This window comes from Mustelus asterias, chromosome 12 (assembly GCF_964213995.1).
Source record: "Mustelus asterias chromosome 12, sMusAst1.hap1.1, whole genome shotgun sequence".
Taxonomy (NCBI): Eukaryota; Metazoa; Chordata; class Chondrichthyes; order Carcharhiniformes; family Triakidae; genus Mustelus; species Mustelus asterias.
Window position 1 is genome coordinate 20,868,022 of NC_135812.1, and position 17,392 is coordinate 20,885,413.

The 17,392-nt window shown below is 46.3% G+C and overlaps 1 protein-coding gene across 1 annotated transcript in view; it reads left to right on the forward strand.

Annotated features, from left to right (window-relative positions):
* sez6b (seizure related 6 homolog b) overlaps positions 1–17,392 on the forward strand; it is a 934,329-nt gene that overhangs the window by 816,159 nt on the left and 100,778 nt on the right. The gene's annotated exons all lie outside the window — the stretch shown is intronic.

Here is a 17,392-nt window from a genome sequence, read left to right on the forward strand (position 1 = left end):
TTAGCTGATTCCATTTCCCTTTTGGAAGCCATCACTAAATCTGCCTCCACTACCCTCTCAGGTATACCAGGTCCTATCCACTCATGTTGAGGGCTTTTCCTTATGTCGTCTTCGGTACTTTTATCAACAACTTTGACATCTGTATCCCTCTGGTTGTCGACCCTTCTTCCAATGAGAATCTTCTACTTCAACCTCCTCTATCCAGACCTTTAAGATTTTGACCACTTCTACCCAATCTCCTCCTAAGCTTCTCTCCCCAAAGGAAAATGACTCCAACTTCTCCAATTTCCCCACTAATTGAAGTCCTTCATCCCACTCTAAGCCTTCACAACTGCTACATAAGAAATAACAGCAGGAGTAGACATCAAAACCCTCAACCTCACATTTAACTTTCTCTAGCTTTCTGCTTCCTGCTTCTCCCATTTATAAGTTACAAGTCACCGGGGTTGCCATGGTTTGTGTTCGCACCAGCTCCATGTTCCATGACTCCAACTTTTCTCTCCTTACCAAGCTCCACTGGCTCCCTGTATTAGAATCATAGAATCCCTACAGTGCAGAAGGAGGCCTTTTGGCCCATCGGGTCTGCATCAACAATCCCACCCAGGCCCTTTCCCCATAACCCCATGTATTTGTCCTGACACTAAGGGGCAATTTAGCATGGCCAATCAATCCAACCTGCACATCTTTGGAGTGCGGGAGGAAACTGGAGCACCTGGAGGAAACCCACGCAGAGACGGGGAGGAACGTGCAAACTCCACACAGACGGTGACCTGAGGCCGGAATTGAGCCCGGGTCCCTGGCGTTCTGAGGCAGCAGTGCTAACCACTGTGCCACCGTGCCACCCACAGCCAGCTGACTTTTAAGATGATACTTTTCATCTTCAAGACCCCCTCATGGCAAAAACAGGCTCTATCACTACAGTCTCCTCCACCCATATCCCGATACATATCCGTCTGTTATAACTCCAATTCCGAGTTGCCCTGTTCCACCGTCCGTACCCTTGCCCTCCAGAACACCTTCTCTGCCTTGCAATCTGCAACCACCAGCCCCTCCCTTCACGCCCTGACATTCTCATTATCACTCTTTTTCTCTGAGCCAATCTTTTCTTGACTATCCATTTTAAATGTCATGAGTGCTATGGAAATGTAAGTTGTTGCCGTTACACCAGTGTGAAGCAGTTCAAGCAAAACTTCATGCAATAAACTTGAAGGTGACTCGTTGTGGGCTTCAAGTTATAAAGGGGTTTATTATCAACAATAAATATGAACAAGGGTCTGACAGAACTGTAATACACATCGCAAATGGCATGTTGGCCTTCATTGCGAGAGGTTTCGAGTACAGGAGCAGGGATGTGTTGTTGCAATTATACAGGGCCTTGGTGAGGCCACACCTAGAGTATTGTGTGCAGTTTTGGTCTCCTTTTCTGAGGAAGGATGTTCTTGCTCTCGAGGGAGTGCAGAGAAGGTTTACCAGGCTGATTCCAGGGATGGCGGGACTGAGGAGAGATTGGCTAAGTTAGGATTGTTTTCACCGGAGTACCAACGAATGAGGGGGGGTTCGCATAGAGACTTATAAAATCCTAACAGGATTAGACAGGGTAGATGGAGGGAGGATGTTCCCGATGGTGGGGGAGTCCAGAACCAGGGGTCACAGTCTGAGGATTCGGGGTAGACCATTTAGGTCAGAGGTGAGAAGACATTTCATTTAAATATATTATATAATATATATAAAATCCGGTTAAATATATAACATGGGCAAGCTCATAAAGGACGACAATGTTACAAATGCAGGTCTCTTTAAGAGTAAACCAGGTCTTGCTTTGGAGTGAGTTGAGAGAACATAAACATAAGAACATAAGAACTAGGAGCAGGAGTAGGCCATCTGGCCCCTCGAACCTGCTCCGCCATTCAGTAAGATCATGGCTGATCTTTTCGTGGACTCAGCTCCACTTACCCGCCCGCTCACCATAACCCTTAATTCCTTTACTGTTCAAAAATTTATCTATCCTTGCCTTAAAAACATTTAATGAGGTAGCCTCAACTGCTTCACTGGGCAGGGAATTCCACAGATTCACAACCCTTTGTGTGAAGAAGTTCCTCCTCAACTCAGTCCTAAATCTGATCCCCCTTATTTTGAGGCCAAGCCCCCTAATTCTAGTTTCATCCCCCAATGGAAACAACTTCCCTGCTTCTATCTTATCTATTCCCTTCATAATCTTATATGTTTCTATAAGAACTCCCCTCATTCTTCTGAATTCCAATGAGTATAGCCCCAGTCTACTCAGTCTCTCCTCATAAGCCAACCCTCTCAACTCCGGAATCAACCTAGTGAATCTGCTCTGCACCCCCTCCAGTGCCAGTATATCCTTTCTCAAGTAAGGAGACCAAAACTGTACACAGTACTCCAGGTGTGGCCTCACCAGCACTTTATACAGCTGCAACATAATCTCGCTGTTTTTAAACTCCATCCCTCTAGCAAAGAAGAACAAAATTCCATTTGCCTTCTTAATTACCTGCAAACCAACTCCTTGAGATTCCTGCACAAGGACACCTAAGTCCCTCTGCACAGCAGCATGCTGCAATTTTTTACCATTTAAATAATAGTCCATTTTGCTGTTATTCCTACCAAAATGGATGACCTCACATTTACCAACATTGTACTCCATCTGCCAGACCCTCGCCCACTCACTTAGATTATCTATATCCCTTTGCAGACTTTCAGCGTCCTCTGCACACTTTGCTCTTCCACCCATCTTAGTGTCATCTGCGAATTTTGGCACACTACACTTGGTCCCCAACTCCAAATCATCTATGTAAATCGTAAACAATTGCGGTCCTAACACTGGTCCCTGAGGCACACCACTAGTCACTGATCGCTAACCAGAAAAACACCCATTTACCCCACTCTTTGCTTTCTATTAGTTAACCAAGCCTCTATCCATGCTAATACATTACCCATAACACTGTGCACCTTTATCTTATGTAGCAGTCTTTGGTGCAGCACCTTGTCAAATGCCTTCTGGAAATCCAGATACACCACATCCACAGGTTCCCCATTGTCCACTGCACATGTAATGTTCTCAAAGAATTACACCAAATTAGTCAAACATGACCCATGCTGCGTCTTATCAATGGGACAATTTATATCCAGATATCTTGCTATTTCTTCCTTGATGATAGATTCAAGCATTTTCCCTACTACAGAAGTTAAGCTAACCGGCCTATAGTTACCTGCCTTTTGTCTACCTCCTTTTTTAAACAGTGGCGTCACATTTGCTATTTTCCAATCTGCGGGAACCACCTCACAGTCCAGCGAATTTTGGTAAATTACCACTAGTGCATTTGCTATTTCTCCCGCCATCTCTTTTAGTATCCTGGGATGCATTCCATCAGGGCCAGGAGACTCGTCTACCTTTAGCCCCATTAACGTGCCCAACGCTACCTCTTTCATGAGAAGGCAATGCTCTTTGAAGCTTGTACATAACAGTTGAGGATTGCTTCTGGGCAGGGAGGGGATCCAGAAGGGGGGAGTGGAAACCAGTGTTTGTCCTGAACTCCAGTATCACAATAAAACAGTTATGAATCATCAGAATGTCTTCTGGTGCCTAATTCGGGCATGGAGGTTCACCTGTTAAACAAAGGAGACCAGCAGGATCAATGGATAGGGATAAGGATTGGAAGCCATGGATATGTTTTCCACTCTCCAACCTAGTGGCGGGAAGACAGGTCGAAGTATTTGAGATCTGCTAACTCAGCATGTATTCAGGATCAAACCCAGTGTTCTCCTGGTCTGCACAACTGTAGCTTATCAAAGAATAATGTAGAAAGTCAAAGCAGCGCTATCTAGTCTGCAGACCACCAGTAAGGAGAATTATCGCCACGGTAATAATCCCCAAATGTTTCCGAGCTGCAAATACCAGAAAGCTAGGGTTAAGGCTCATGGTTAAGGGGTGAGGCAAATGCAATTCTGGGAAAGCAAGTCCAGCAAGAATAACATTAAAGAGTCTGAAAAAGTTCAAAGATTTGAAATCAGTAACGACTTAAGATTCAGCAAACATTAAAAGCCCAAGAATCATGAGACCATCTGAACTGTAGGGAAAAAAGCTGCTGGATTCTACCAAACAGAATTCATCGAGAATTCCAAAGAATCAGCAGAGATTTAGAATAAATATTTTTTGGATAAATTGAAAGCAATGACAAGCCACCAGTTTCAGAAGTTGAATGACAAACTGCTGTTCACGTTGTCTCCTTTGAAACTAATCTGTTAAGATGTTGGGTGGAATTCTTCCAAGCCCCCACTGGTGTTTTTGATAGCAGGTGGGAAGCCAATGTGGATCTGAACTAAAGTTACTCAGAAGCTCAAAGTGATTTTAATTCTTCTATCATTTTCTGAGTAACTATTGGGATAAGATGGTCAGAACAATCAATTGAAGCCACAATTCTCAGATGGTTCCTGGTGCAGGGTAATTTTCTATAGGAAATTTGCAGTTTTTCATTGCTATGCAATCCCTACTTGACAACATCAAGGGGTGGGGGACGGTTCCCCAGTGCATCTTTAGGGTAACGCCCAGATATGATGCCCTGGGGCTCAGAAGTTAAGGCAGAACTGGGCGGCATGGTGGCACAGTGGTTAGCATTGCTGCCTCACAGCTTCAGGGACATGGGTTCGATTCCCAGCTTGGGTCACTATCTGTGCGGAGTCTGCACCTTCTCCCCGTGTCTGCGTGGGTTTCTTCCGGATGCTCCAGTTTCCTCCTACCCACCAAAGATGTGTGGTATGGGTTGACTGGCCATGCTAAATTGCCCTTTAGTGTCCCAGGATGCATAGCTTAGACTGTAGGATTTCTATGAACTATAGATTACAAATTAAATGGCTGGTACAACTGAGGCATTTCTCATGACTTGGCTCAGCAGTCCACTTAGATTTTGGTGATCATACTTAATCACAAAGGCCTTCAAACTCTCTCTCCCCCACAAAGAATTTCAGCTTTGATCCTTCTCGGAGTGGAGGTGAGGGGGGTGTAATCATGGGTTCGGTGCCAGGTTCCTGAGGAGTGTTGGTTCCTTGTAGTGATTTTTCAACCCCAGCATCCCTGTTGTGTGGTGAAGGGAGGTAGTGGTCCCAAGGTCCTGAGGAGGCCTGAGAGAGAAGTTAGAAGCCTTGGTGGAGGGGGTTTGAAGGCTTGGATATGGGTCTGGGCCTTAGTGGTGGAAATGGAGGGCTTGTTTGGGCAGGGTTGGATGGGAATTGGAGGCCTTGGTTGGGGAGACTAGGATGTGGGTGAGTGGCTGAAAGCCTAAGAGGAGGATTGGAGGGCACAAGGAGCAGTCGGAGGCCTCACTGAGTTGAATATCAGATGCCTCATTGGGTAGATTGGAAGGGTAAAGGCAGGAATATCTGATGTTGTAGGTAGTCATAGAAATCATAGAAACCCTACAGTGCAGAAGGAGGCCATTCGGCCCATCGAGTCTGCACCGACCACAGTCCCACCCAGGCCCTACCCCCACATATTTACCTGCTAATCCCTCTAACCTACGCATCTCAGGACTCTAAGGGGCAATTTTTAACCTGGCCAATCAACCTAACCCGCACATCTTTGGACTGTGGGAAGAAACCGGAGCACCCGGAGGAAACCCACGCAGACACGAGGAGAATGTGCAAACTCCACACAGACAGCGACCCGAGCCGGGAATCGAACCCGGGACCCTGGAGCTGTGAAGCAGCAGTGCTAACCACTGTGCTACCGTGCCGCCTGGACACTAGTGTTGGTAGACAGGCACAAGATGGGCAGAGAGCCACATGTCTCCTAATCAGTTTAGCAAGCTAGTTTCCTGAGGCTTAGCCAGAACTAAACTGGTGGCACTGCTACCTCACAGCGTCAGGGACCTGGGTTCAATTCCGGCCTCAGGTCTGTGTGGAGTTTGCACATTCTCCCCGTGTCTGCGTGGGTTTCCTCCGGGTGCTCCGGTTTCCTCCCGCAGTCCAAAGATGTGCGGATTAGGTTGATTGGCCGTGCTACATTGACCCTAATGTCAGGGGGACTAATCGGGTAAATAGGTGGGGTTACAGGAAGAGGGCCTGGGTGGGATTGTGGTCAGTACAGGCTCAATGGGCCGAATGGACTCCTTCTGTACTGTAGGGATTCTGTGATTCATTGATGAATATTAGGGAGAAACACATCTCATTAAAATAGTTAAAGTGCCAACCAAAGTGCGGGCTGGTCACTCAATCCCTCTGTACTAACTCTATTAAAACTTGAACTTGGGTGGGTTTGGTTTGGGACCAAGCCCCCCTGCACGTCCCCACCCCCCACCCTCCCTACTCGGCACAAAGCTGTCCATTGTTTTCCGGGCCTAGGCTTAACCCATTCACATTAATGGTGAAAATCAGCCCCATCATGTCAGGCAGCTAAAGTGAGATTTGAAAACAGCATAGGGCTTCAATGGGATAACATTTGTTTAAAATATCATCTGACTTGATTCTTTCAGCATTTGTAGATCCTCTTGAGTGTTCCAGAACCCACAGACACGGCCCCCCGCCACCCGCCGCCCCCCCCCCCCCCCCCCCCGCCCACATCCAAAGCTCTCTGCAATATTATTTCATTGCATTAAACACTGAAATTGAGTATTCCTTTTCAGTAAATGTTGTGCAAAGCTGTAGTGTACTTGCTCATCTAATTCAGGAGCCAGGCAATTGTAGCCTTGTAGCAAACTGCAGTGTATTACTGTCAAAGAAGCCTGCCCTGCTCTCCTATCCTACCTTGGAAGAGGTATAATCATGCTCCCACTGCAACTCTCCAACTGATTGACATGACATTCGCACAAAAATGCTTTAGTTACATCTTTGCTGCCTCCAGAGGTTCCCCACAGGACTTGCACCAATAGGCAGCATGGGTGGTCCAGTGAGTGGAGATATCCTGTCCTGTTTTCACGTTCACTAGAATAGGTAACCCCAACAGAGATGTAGTGTTGGGAATGCAGATCAAGGCAGGTTTATTCCTTGAATAAGGCACAGTGGTTAGCACTGCTGCCTTACAGTGCCAGGGACCCGGGTTCGATTCCAGGCTTGGGTCACTGTCTGTTTGGAGTTTGCACGTTCTCCCCATGTCTGCATGGGTTTCCTCCAGGTGCTCCGATTTTCTCCCACAGTCTGAAAGACACGCTGGTTAGGTGCATTGACCCAATCAAGCGCCAGAGTGTGGCAACTAGGGGAATTTCACAGTAACTTAATTGCAGTGTTAATGTAAGTCTTACTTGTGACTAATAAATAAACTTTACTTATAGGGAAAGGGCTAAATTGGACAGAACTGGCACAGGCATGATGGGCTGAATGGCCTTCTGTGCTATCAAATCCCGGCTTGGGTCACTGGTTCTGTGAAGTTTGCACATTCTCCCCATGTCTGCATGGGTTTTTACCGGGTGCTCCGGTTTCCTCCCATTGTCCAAAGATGTGCGGGTTAGGTTGATAGGCCATGCTAAATTGCCCCTTCGTGACAGGGGGGCTAGCTAGGGTAAATGCATGGAGTTATGGGATAGGGCCTGGGTGGGATTGTGGTCGGTGCAGACTCGATGGGCCAAATGGCCTCCTTCCGCACTGTAGGATTCTATGATTCTCTGATTCTAACCCATTCTATCAATGTCCAACATCATCTGCGACCCATTCTAATGACAAGAAAGTGATAAAGGAGTTTTACCTGATTTATTGGTGCATTGTTAGTTACCTGACATTGCTGAAAAACGTTTAAATTGAAATGAACCCCAGACATAAAATTCCAGGGTATTGACTAGTCATCATTTCTATTATGCTGGCATAAAATGGTGCCTGTGAAGACCTTTGACCCCAGACAATTCCAGGTCAATATGACCATTTTCCTACCCTCTGGTGTAGACTTCCTGCTGTTTCTTCATCTCCTTCCTCATCGGAAAACATAATTAACCTCCGGTGATTTCTGTATTCCATATTTTGTCAGCAACAGGAATCATGTTGAATTTGTTTTAAATTCCAGTCAACCAGATCCAGTAATCGAGAAAAAAAAATCCAAAGGAAAAAATGGCACTCTAAAAAATCCACCTGTCAGGCAGTCCAAGTTAACAAGCCCCGTCTTTAGTGCCCAGTTCACAGTCCAAAGATGTGCAGGTTAGGTGGATTGGACATGGTAAATTGTCCCTTAGTGTCCAAAGATGTGTAGATTAGATGGATTAGCCATGGTAAATGCATAGGGTTGGGGGATAGGGTTGGGGGTTGGGGCCTGGGAAAGATGCTCTTTCGGCGAGTCAGTGCAGACTCGATGGGCTGAATGGCGTCCTTGTGCACTGCAGGGATTCTATGATTCTGTGGTTCATGTGAGTGGAATCGGCGCACAGTACTTTCCATGTGATAGAATCGGGGGATCCATGCAAAGTCATTCAGCACAACTCCCGACCATTTTAATATTTAGATGAAGGCTGGTTGCATAAGTAAGCTCTGCCCAGTTCAGGCAGGAGACCGGTGATACAGACCTCTGCCCAAGTTCCTCGCCCTCATTTTGACCATTCCGCAAACACTTCCACTGGTCAGAAAATGTCTCCTTATTAAACTCAGGTCAGGTCTGTGTTCGCGAGGAGTTGACTATGCAAAAGCTTCCATCCTGTGGCAAGGTTACCCGCAACAGGACCTCCAGTTTCATCTGACAGTTTAAATTAATGGGGTGAATTTCTATTATGCAGCTATTATTAGCGATGCTGGGTCGTTGAAAGACGTCAGATCAATTTACTGATAGCTAGGAGCATGGGGAAGCGGGGAAGAGAAGTGTGTGTGATTGCAGCCCTTTACTTAAATGATATGGGAAATCTGCTGCAAGGTTAACTTGTTAAGTAGTAAAGCAAGTCCAGTTTCTCTCAGTTCAATTTCATGTCGCAATCTTTCAATCATTTAAACGCAAAAATGTTCAATTCTATAGAGGCCGATGGATGTAAAGTTCCCTTATGCCCCAGTCTGTCAGCCAGTTTTCTTGCCAAGGCCCATGCAGTTGGGTGTTTTGACCAAGACTCTATCCAATGATTGTTTGAGATGTACAGAACAGAGAGTCCTGAGCTAATTTTGCCGCTCACAGCAGAGGCAGCTGCAGTGAGGGCACTGCAACATGTGACGCAGTGCCCGGATTCGGATTGGGGGAATGGGGGAGAACCCAACAAGCTTCATGCTTCCAACTTCATCCAGTATGAAAGTGTGGTTAACAGCTGAGGACAGGGCCAAGCTCAACTCTAATGCCCACAGTGTTGAATGCCATACCAGGCGACACAGTGGCACAGTGGTTAGCACTGCTGCCTCACAGCGCCAGGGACCGGGGTTCAATTCCGGCCTCGGGTCACTGTCTGTGTAGAGTTTGCACGTTCTCCCCGTGTCTGCGTGGGTTTCCTCTGGGTGCTCCGGTTTCCTCCCACAGTCCAAAGATGTGGGTGTCAGGTGGATTGGCCGTGTTAAATTGCCCCTTTAAAGTCAGAGGAATTAGCAGGGTAAATATGTGGGGTTATCAGAATAGGGCCTCGGTGGGATTGTGGTTGGTGCAGACTCGATGGGCCGAATGGCCTCCTTCTGCACTGTAGGGATTCAATTACTGAGGATTCTATGACGTAAAGTCTCAAGGACAAAGGGTCCTCCTCCTCTAAGAGGGCGTTGGTGACCATGGACTTCCATTGGATGGGCCCATGATTATGCTTGACAAGGTGCGGCAGTGGTTTGCCATTGCCTTCTGCAGTATGTCTGACCGGGGAACTCTCCCATCCTTACCGCCTGCCATCAGGCAGATTGGTAGGACTTACAAACTGATAATCAGCCTGCTTCACCATGCTATAAACACATCTTCTGTGGCCGTGAAGTCTTAGAGTGGGAATTGAACAAGGAGCTTCCGGCCCAGAGGTAAGAAAGCTACCAATGCCCCTCCAGGCTTCCTTACCCATGAAGGGTCATCTCTGCAAAATATCTCTGAAACTGCCAGGAGAATATACTTTTGGGAGGAGACACAAAAAGAAACCATTGAAATGTTGGTCTTAGAATCATTAAAGAATCCCGACAGTGCAGAAGGAGGCAATTCAACCCATCGAGATTGCACCTATTCTCTCTGACCCAGGCCCTTTCCCCCCATCCTATCCCCATAACCCCAAACATTGCCCATGGCTAATTCATCTAACCTATACATCTTGCGACACTAAGGTCCAGTTTAGCATGGCCAAATATCTAACCCGCATGGGGGCGGCACAGTAGCACTGCTGCACAGCGCCAGGGACCCGGGTTCGATTCCTGGCTTGGGTCACTGTCTGTGTGGAGTTTGCACGTTCTCCCTGTGTCTGCGTGGGTTTCCTCTGGGTGGCTGGGGTTTCCTCCCACATTCTGAAAGACGTGCTGGTTAGGTGCATTGACCCGAACACGCGCTGGACTGTGGTGACTAGGGGAATTTCACAGTAACTTCATTGTGGTGTTAATGTAAGCCTACTTGTGACGAATAAATAAACATCTTTGGAGTGTGGAAGGAAACCGGAGGCACCCAGAGGAAACCCACGCACATACTGGGAGAACGTGCAAACTCCACACACACAGGGTGGAATTTTCCCATCCTGCCCACCATGGAAACCATAGCGGACGGGACACGGGCCATGTAAAGTTCCGTTGACCTCGGGAAGGATTTTCCAGTCTTGGGGCGAACGCAGCCAGAAAATCCCACCCATAGTCACCCAAAGCCAGAATTGAACCCAGATCCCTGACGCTATGAGGCAGCAGTGCCGTGTCAGGCCTATATCAATCCCTCGCCCACTACATCCCAACTGAATGAGAACATTTGAAGTAAATTTCAGGCAATTAGAAAACCAATTTATTTTTCTCGTGGTTCTTACCTCCAGAATGTCAGATGGGTCCAAGGGGGTCAAAGGAATTGGCTAGAGGGGAAGTTTAAATTTTAATGGATCCTCAAAAACACGTCTGGCGTAGAAATAGATTTGAAGTGAAGTTAAAATGATCAAAAATTGTGGAAGTAGAAAGTGAGAGAAAGGATTTATATTCATTTTCTTAATTCTTTATACCAGAAGTACGGGGGAAATGTAGTTAATAATGTTACTTCCGATGTATGAACTGCTTTATCACTGTCATTAATTAAAACTGCTAAGCAAGCTTCAAAGCCATGGGAATCTGAAGACCACATAGCAAGTGGATAAAGGTTACACAAGACAGCAGTGCTCAAGAGGGGGAGGTGTTTGGCTGCAAGACGTATTGAATGGTTCTGCAATGCTTACAGAAATGGCCTGGATTCTGAAACCAAATTTTTAAACGATACCGAGAGAGAGAAAAACAAACGCTTTTCTAAAAGAGTTTAGATCAATTTCTGCAGATTGGCTGGCAGATGGCAGGTAACAGTTTATGCCAATGAGATAATCGAACTGCCTCACAGCGCCAGGGACCCGGGTTCCATTCCGGCCTCGGGTCAGGAATTGTCCCTTAGTGTCCAAAGATGTGTAAGTTAGGGGGATTTGCCTTGTTAATATTGCCTCTCAGTGGCCCAAAATGTGTAGGTTAGGGAGATTAGCAGGGTAAATACGTGAGGCTATGGGGATAGGGCCTGGGCAAGATGCTCTATCAGAGAGTCGGTGTAGATGTCTTGGGCCGAATGACCTCCTCCTGCATTGTAGGATTCTATGATAATCTATGATTTTCTGACTGAACGCTGGTGGCTTAGACTCTTGCCCACTAGGATTGTGGATGAGGACAGTATTGGGCAAGGCAATTTACTGCAATGTGATGCCAGGAGGCACCATCTGCATGGATTCAAAATATTACCCAGTGTGTGCAGCATCAGAGGTAATCTCATTCAAACATACAACATTTTTACAGGACTTGACAGGATAGATACAGCAAGGGTGTCACCCTGAGTTGGGTAGGGGTTCAGAATCAGCAAACACAGCGGCGATTTTACCATCATGTTGCGCCCATTTTCAGGCACGATGCAGTGGTAAAGTGGGGCATAAAGCGCTGAGCACGATTGGCGTTGATTTTTGTGACCGGCACCATTTTACAAGCACCGGATTTCTGGCGCGGTCAGGTTAATGTATGTAAATTTATTTTAATGCTGCTTTACATCTGCTTAGTGAGCCCGGCGCTCAATCGTCTGAGCTCGCCCCCCTTTATTACCTCATCAGGAAAGGTTCTCACCGGCGAGGAATAGACATGCTCCCCATGAATAGGGAGCAGTCAACTTGGCCTCGCCAGTGGAATCGGAGGCCATTGAGTCCCCCCACCGGGGAAGCTGAGGGCAAGAGTGGGCAGTGCCATCCTGGCACCTGGGCAATGCCCACCGGGCAGTGCCGGGGGCAGGGCTAAGGGGGAGGGGCCAGTGGGGACAGGTCAGTGATGTGGGGTTAATGGGGGAGGGGCTAATGGGGAAAGGGGGCCCACTGCCACTCTGCAGGGATCAGTGGGGAGGAGGGAGGGAGGGAGTTTCAAGTCTGCCCAGCATTTAGAAAAATATGGTAAAATCACCCCAGACTCTGAATAAAGGGCAGGCCATTTAGGAATGAGATGGGGAGGAATTTCTTCACTCAGAGGGTGGTGAACCTTCGGAATTCTCTAACCCAGAGAGATGTGGAGGCTTAGTCATTGAGTGTGTTCAAAGACTGAGATCGATAGGTTTTTAAACATTAAAAACATCAAGAGATACAGGGATAGTGCAGGAAAATTGTGTGGAAGTGAAAGATCATGATCTCATTGGATGGCGGAGTGGGCTAGAGGGGCTGAGGGGCTGAATGGCCAAATCCAGCTCCTATTTCTTGTATTATTATAATTACAAATAGCATGAAAAAAAATTAGACCGTTCTTCTCAGCCTATTGTTGGCATTGTCTGGAGACTTAACAGTATTATAATGTGACACGGCAGTTAAAAACACATAAAATCTTGATCTCTATAGTGATTTTTAAAAATTCATTCACGGGGCCTGGGCGTCACTGGCTGGCCAGCATTTATTGTCTATTCCGAATTCCTCTTGTTCAGAGTCAACCACATTGCTGTGACTCTGGAGTCACATGTAGGCCAGACCAGGTAAGGACGGCAGATTTCATTCCCTAAAAGGCATTAGTGAACTATATAGGTTTTTACTACAATTGACAATGATTTCATGGTCATCAGTAGATTCTTAATTCCAGATAATTTTTATTGAATTCAAATTCCACCATCTGCTGTGGTGGGACTTGAACCTGGGTCCCCAGGACATTAGCTGACTTTCTGGATTTATAGTCTCATGATAATACCACTAGGCCATCACCTCCATTCTAGTTCTCATATAGAGAGTCCTTATATAGAGAGCTCCTCCCACAGTTCCTATACAGGGAGTCCTTATATAGAGAGCTCCAATCACAGTTCTTATATAGGGAGTCCTTATATAGAGAGCTCCTACCACAGTTCCTATACAGGGAGTTCTTATATAGAGAGCTCCAATCACAGTTCTTATATAGGGAGTCCTTATATAGAGAGCTCCTCCCACAGTTCCTATACAGGGAGTCCTTATATAGAGAGCTCCAATCACAGTTCTTATATAGGGAGTCCTTATATAGAGAGCTCCTCCCACAGTTCCTATACAGGGAGTTCTTATATACAGAGTTCCTACCACAGTTCTTATATAGGAGCATAACTATAGGGTTCGTGGTGGGAGATACAGGACAGATATCAGAGGTAGGTTCTTTACGCAGAGAGTGGTTGGGGTGTGGAATGGACTGCCTGCAGTGATAGTGGAGTCAGACACTTTAGAAACATTTAAGCGGTTATTGGATAGGCACATGGAACACACCAGGATGAAAGGGAGTGGGATAGCTTGATCTTGGTTTCAGATAAAGCTCGGCACAACATCGTGGGCCGAAGGGCCTGTTCTGTGCTGTACTGTTCTATGTTCTATGTTCTATAGGGAGTTCTTATATAGAGAGCTCCTCCCACAGTTCCTATGCAGGGAGTTCTTATATAGAGAGCTCCTCCCACAGTTCCCAAATAGGGAGTTCTTATATCGAGAGCTCCTCCCACAGTTCCCAAATAGGGAGTTCTTGTATAGAGAGCTCCTACCAATGTTACATGGAGTCTGTAATGTTATACCATTTTGATCACTGAGCTATAAAGTGATTGTGCAACCATTGAAGAAGCTGCAGAGAAATGCTTCCAAGGGGAAGGTGTGTGGTGAGGTGAATGAAATGTACTTTTTAACCACATAGAAAGAAGACGATTAAATTGGAACTGATTGAAATATATAGCACAAAAAAAAAGACTCGGACGAGTTAAATCCTCAATATTACTTGAAAATAAACTGGATAGCAACAGGATCTGGAAAAGTAGCTCAACCAGTGAAGAGTAAATTTAAACCAGGACGTCAAAAAGAATTTGTTCACACAAATGGTATTGAATGTCTGGGATAATCTTCCAGGCTGGATGGGAATGATAGGGAAGATGAAAAGGGGGAGAATACTTCAGCGGCTCAAATAGCCATTTCTGAGCCTTGATCTTTGTTGTGTAATGGAGTGAAACATCGATTTTAAGGAGAATGATGCAGTGTACCCCAGGTCTTGTTGTTGTTCCGTATGCAGGAATATGTAACAGATTGCAAATGAAAATCAGTACAAAGCCCTCAAAATACATTGAATTGATTACTTCTGGGAAACACATTCATTCTTTTTATTATTCATTCGTGGGACATGGGCATCGCTGGCTGGCCAGGATTTATTGCCCATCCCTAGTTGCCTTTGGAGGGCAGTTGAGAGACAACCACATTGCTGTGGCTCTGGAGTCACATATAGGCCGGACCAGGTAAGAATGGCAAATTTCCTTCCCGAAAGGACATTTGTGAACCAGATGGGTTTTTCCCACAATCGACAATGGTTTCATCAGTAGATTCTTAAATACAGATATTGTTCATTGAATTCAAATTCCACTATCTGCCCTGGCGGGATTCGAACCCGGGTCCCCAAAACATTAGCTGAGTTTCTGGATTAATAGTCTCAGCCACTCAGCCATTGCCTCCCGTGGCAGATCAATCAGTAAAGTTTAAAGCTTATTTATTAATTTTACAAGTAGCTTACATTAACACTGCAATGAAGTTACTGTAAGCTACTGTGAAAATCCATCTATGGAAAGAAAAAAAACAGTTGGGGCGGAATTTTCCCATCCCGCCCGCCACAGGAATTTTAGCCATGGAGCATGCAAAGGTCTGTTGATCTCGGGCGTGATTTTCCAGTCTTGGGGCAAGCGCGACTGGAAAATCCCGTCCCTGGGCTCGAATTTTACCGACCCGCCTAACACGGGAGTTGGAGCAGGCAAGGGGCAGGCCATGGAAAGGTCTGTTGACCTCGGGCGGGATTTTACGATTTCCCAGCGAGCGAGGCCATAAAATCCTGCCCGTTGTGCCTGAAGTTTCTTCAGAACTAAAAAAGTTAGCTGTAAGTATTCGCATTCCAACCATTATTCTGTAAATTGAGTTTGTGTTTTTATATGCCCTGTTTGTGAACAGAATTCCCACTCACCTGAAGAAGGAGCTTAAGGCTCCGAAAGCTTGTGGCTTTTGCTACCAGATAAACCTGTTGGACTTTAACCTGGTGTTGTTAAACTTCTTACTGTGTTTACCCCAGTCCAACGCCGGCATCGCCACATCATATCTTATTGCTGTGCATTGAACCTTGCTATCCACATCTATTATCAGGAAAAGGGTTCTTTTTAGAGTCAGTTCTATGCCCGCACTGAAGAATTCAAGACATGGCTTGTCAAACTCCTCAGGATTCTGACTTTCTTCAAGATTCCATCTTGCCATTCTTTATCATTTGAGGAGTTGGCATTTCATTTAACTTTTCCTGGCAGACTTGAGCATAGAACCAAGGCACATTCTTACCTCTTCCTCTGCCCGATGAAAGAGGATATGGGGGCGATCTTGCCAAAATGTTCTCAAAGTCCCGAGTGAGCGAAAACAGGAGAGTTTCAGATCCGCTTTTTGGGTGAGGGCACAAGCCCAATCTTATGCCATTCTATGCAAAAAATAATGCGCAAGCTGTTTCCCGTCAGTAGGGAGAGGGACGAGCCACAGCTTGTCAGAAAGCCAGCAGATGACAGAAGAGGGCGCAATTGTGCAAGCGCAAATCGACTCCCCATCCAACCCCAGCCTGGCCATTTGCACACCCCCTCCCCACCCCCCACCCCCCAGCCCGTTTGATCACTGTTTGTGAGCGCGCAGCTTCCCCCATCCCAGTCTGATCACCATTGCAATGTCCAGCTGTGGTTAAGTGAGTTCCCATCGTATTAGGATTCATTTCAGCAGCATGATGTATCAGGGCGGCACAGTAGCACAGTAGTTAGCATTGCTGCTTCACAGTGCCAGGTACCCAGGTTCAATTCCTGCCTCGGATCACTGTCTGTGTGGAGTTTGTATATTCTCCCTGTGTCTGCATGGGTTTCCTCCGGGTGCTCCAGTTTCCTTTCCACAGTCCAAAGATGTGCAGTTTAGGTTGATTGGCCACGCTAAATTGACCCTAGTGTCAGGAGGCGTTGAAGGGTAAATATGTGTGATCACGGGGAAAGGGCCTGGGTGGAATTGCTGTCGGTGCAGGCTCAATGGGCCAAATGGCCTCCTTCTGCACGGTAAGGATTCTATATTCTATGAGTGGAAAACTGTGAGCCGTGCTGGACCAAATGCCCTGATTTTAACCAACAGTTAATCATGGACCCTGACTTTAACCAGCCATTTGGCCAAGGGATCTTGGTGCTCAAAAAGTTCAGAACAGGATGATTTTTTTCTTCATTCTTTCATGGAATGTGGGTGTCGCTGGGGCCAGCATTTATTGCCCAGCCTTAATTCCCTTGAGCTGAGTGTCTTGCTATATCATTTCAGAGGGTGATTAAGAGTCAACCACATTGCTGTGGCTCTGGAGTCACATGTAGGCCAAACCAGGTAAGGACGGCAGATTTCCATTAGTGAACCAGATGGGTTTTTACGACAATCGGCAATGGTTTCATGATCATCGGTGGATTTTTAATTGCAGATTTTTTCTCTATTGAGTTCAAATTCCACCACCTGGCATGGTGAGATTTGAACCCGGGTCCCCAGAGCATTTTCCTGGGTCCCTGGATTACTAATCCAGTGACAATACCACTACGCCACTGTAATTAAACTATTACTTCTGTCTGTGCGGTGGAAGGATTGATAATTGGACTGCATTGGCAGTACAAGATATCTGGAAATACTCCACTGACATTTTTAAAACTGTCTTCACTTGTGCCAAAAATGTCTTCAATTGCCACATTTCCAGAATGCAGCCAACTGGACCTATTGCAGACAGGTTTAACAAATCCAGTTTAATATATTCCTGCAGATTTGATCATGTGACATTTGATGGCATTTCATTTATC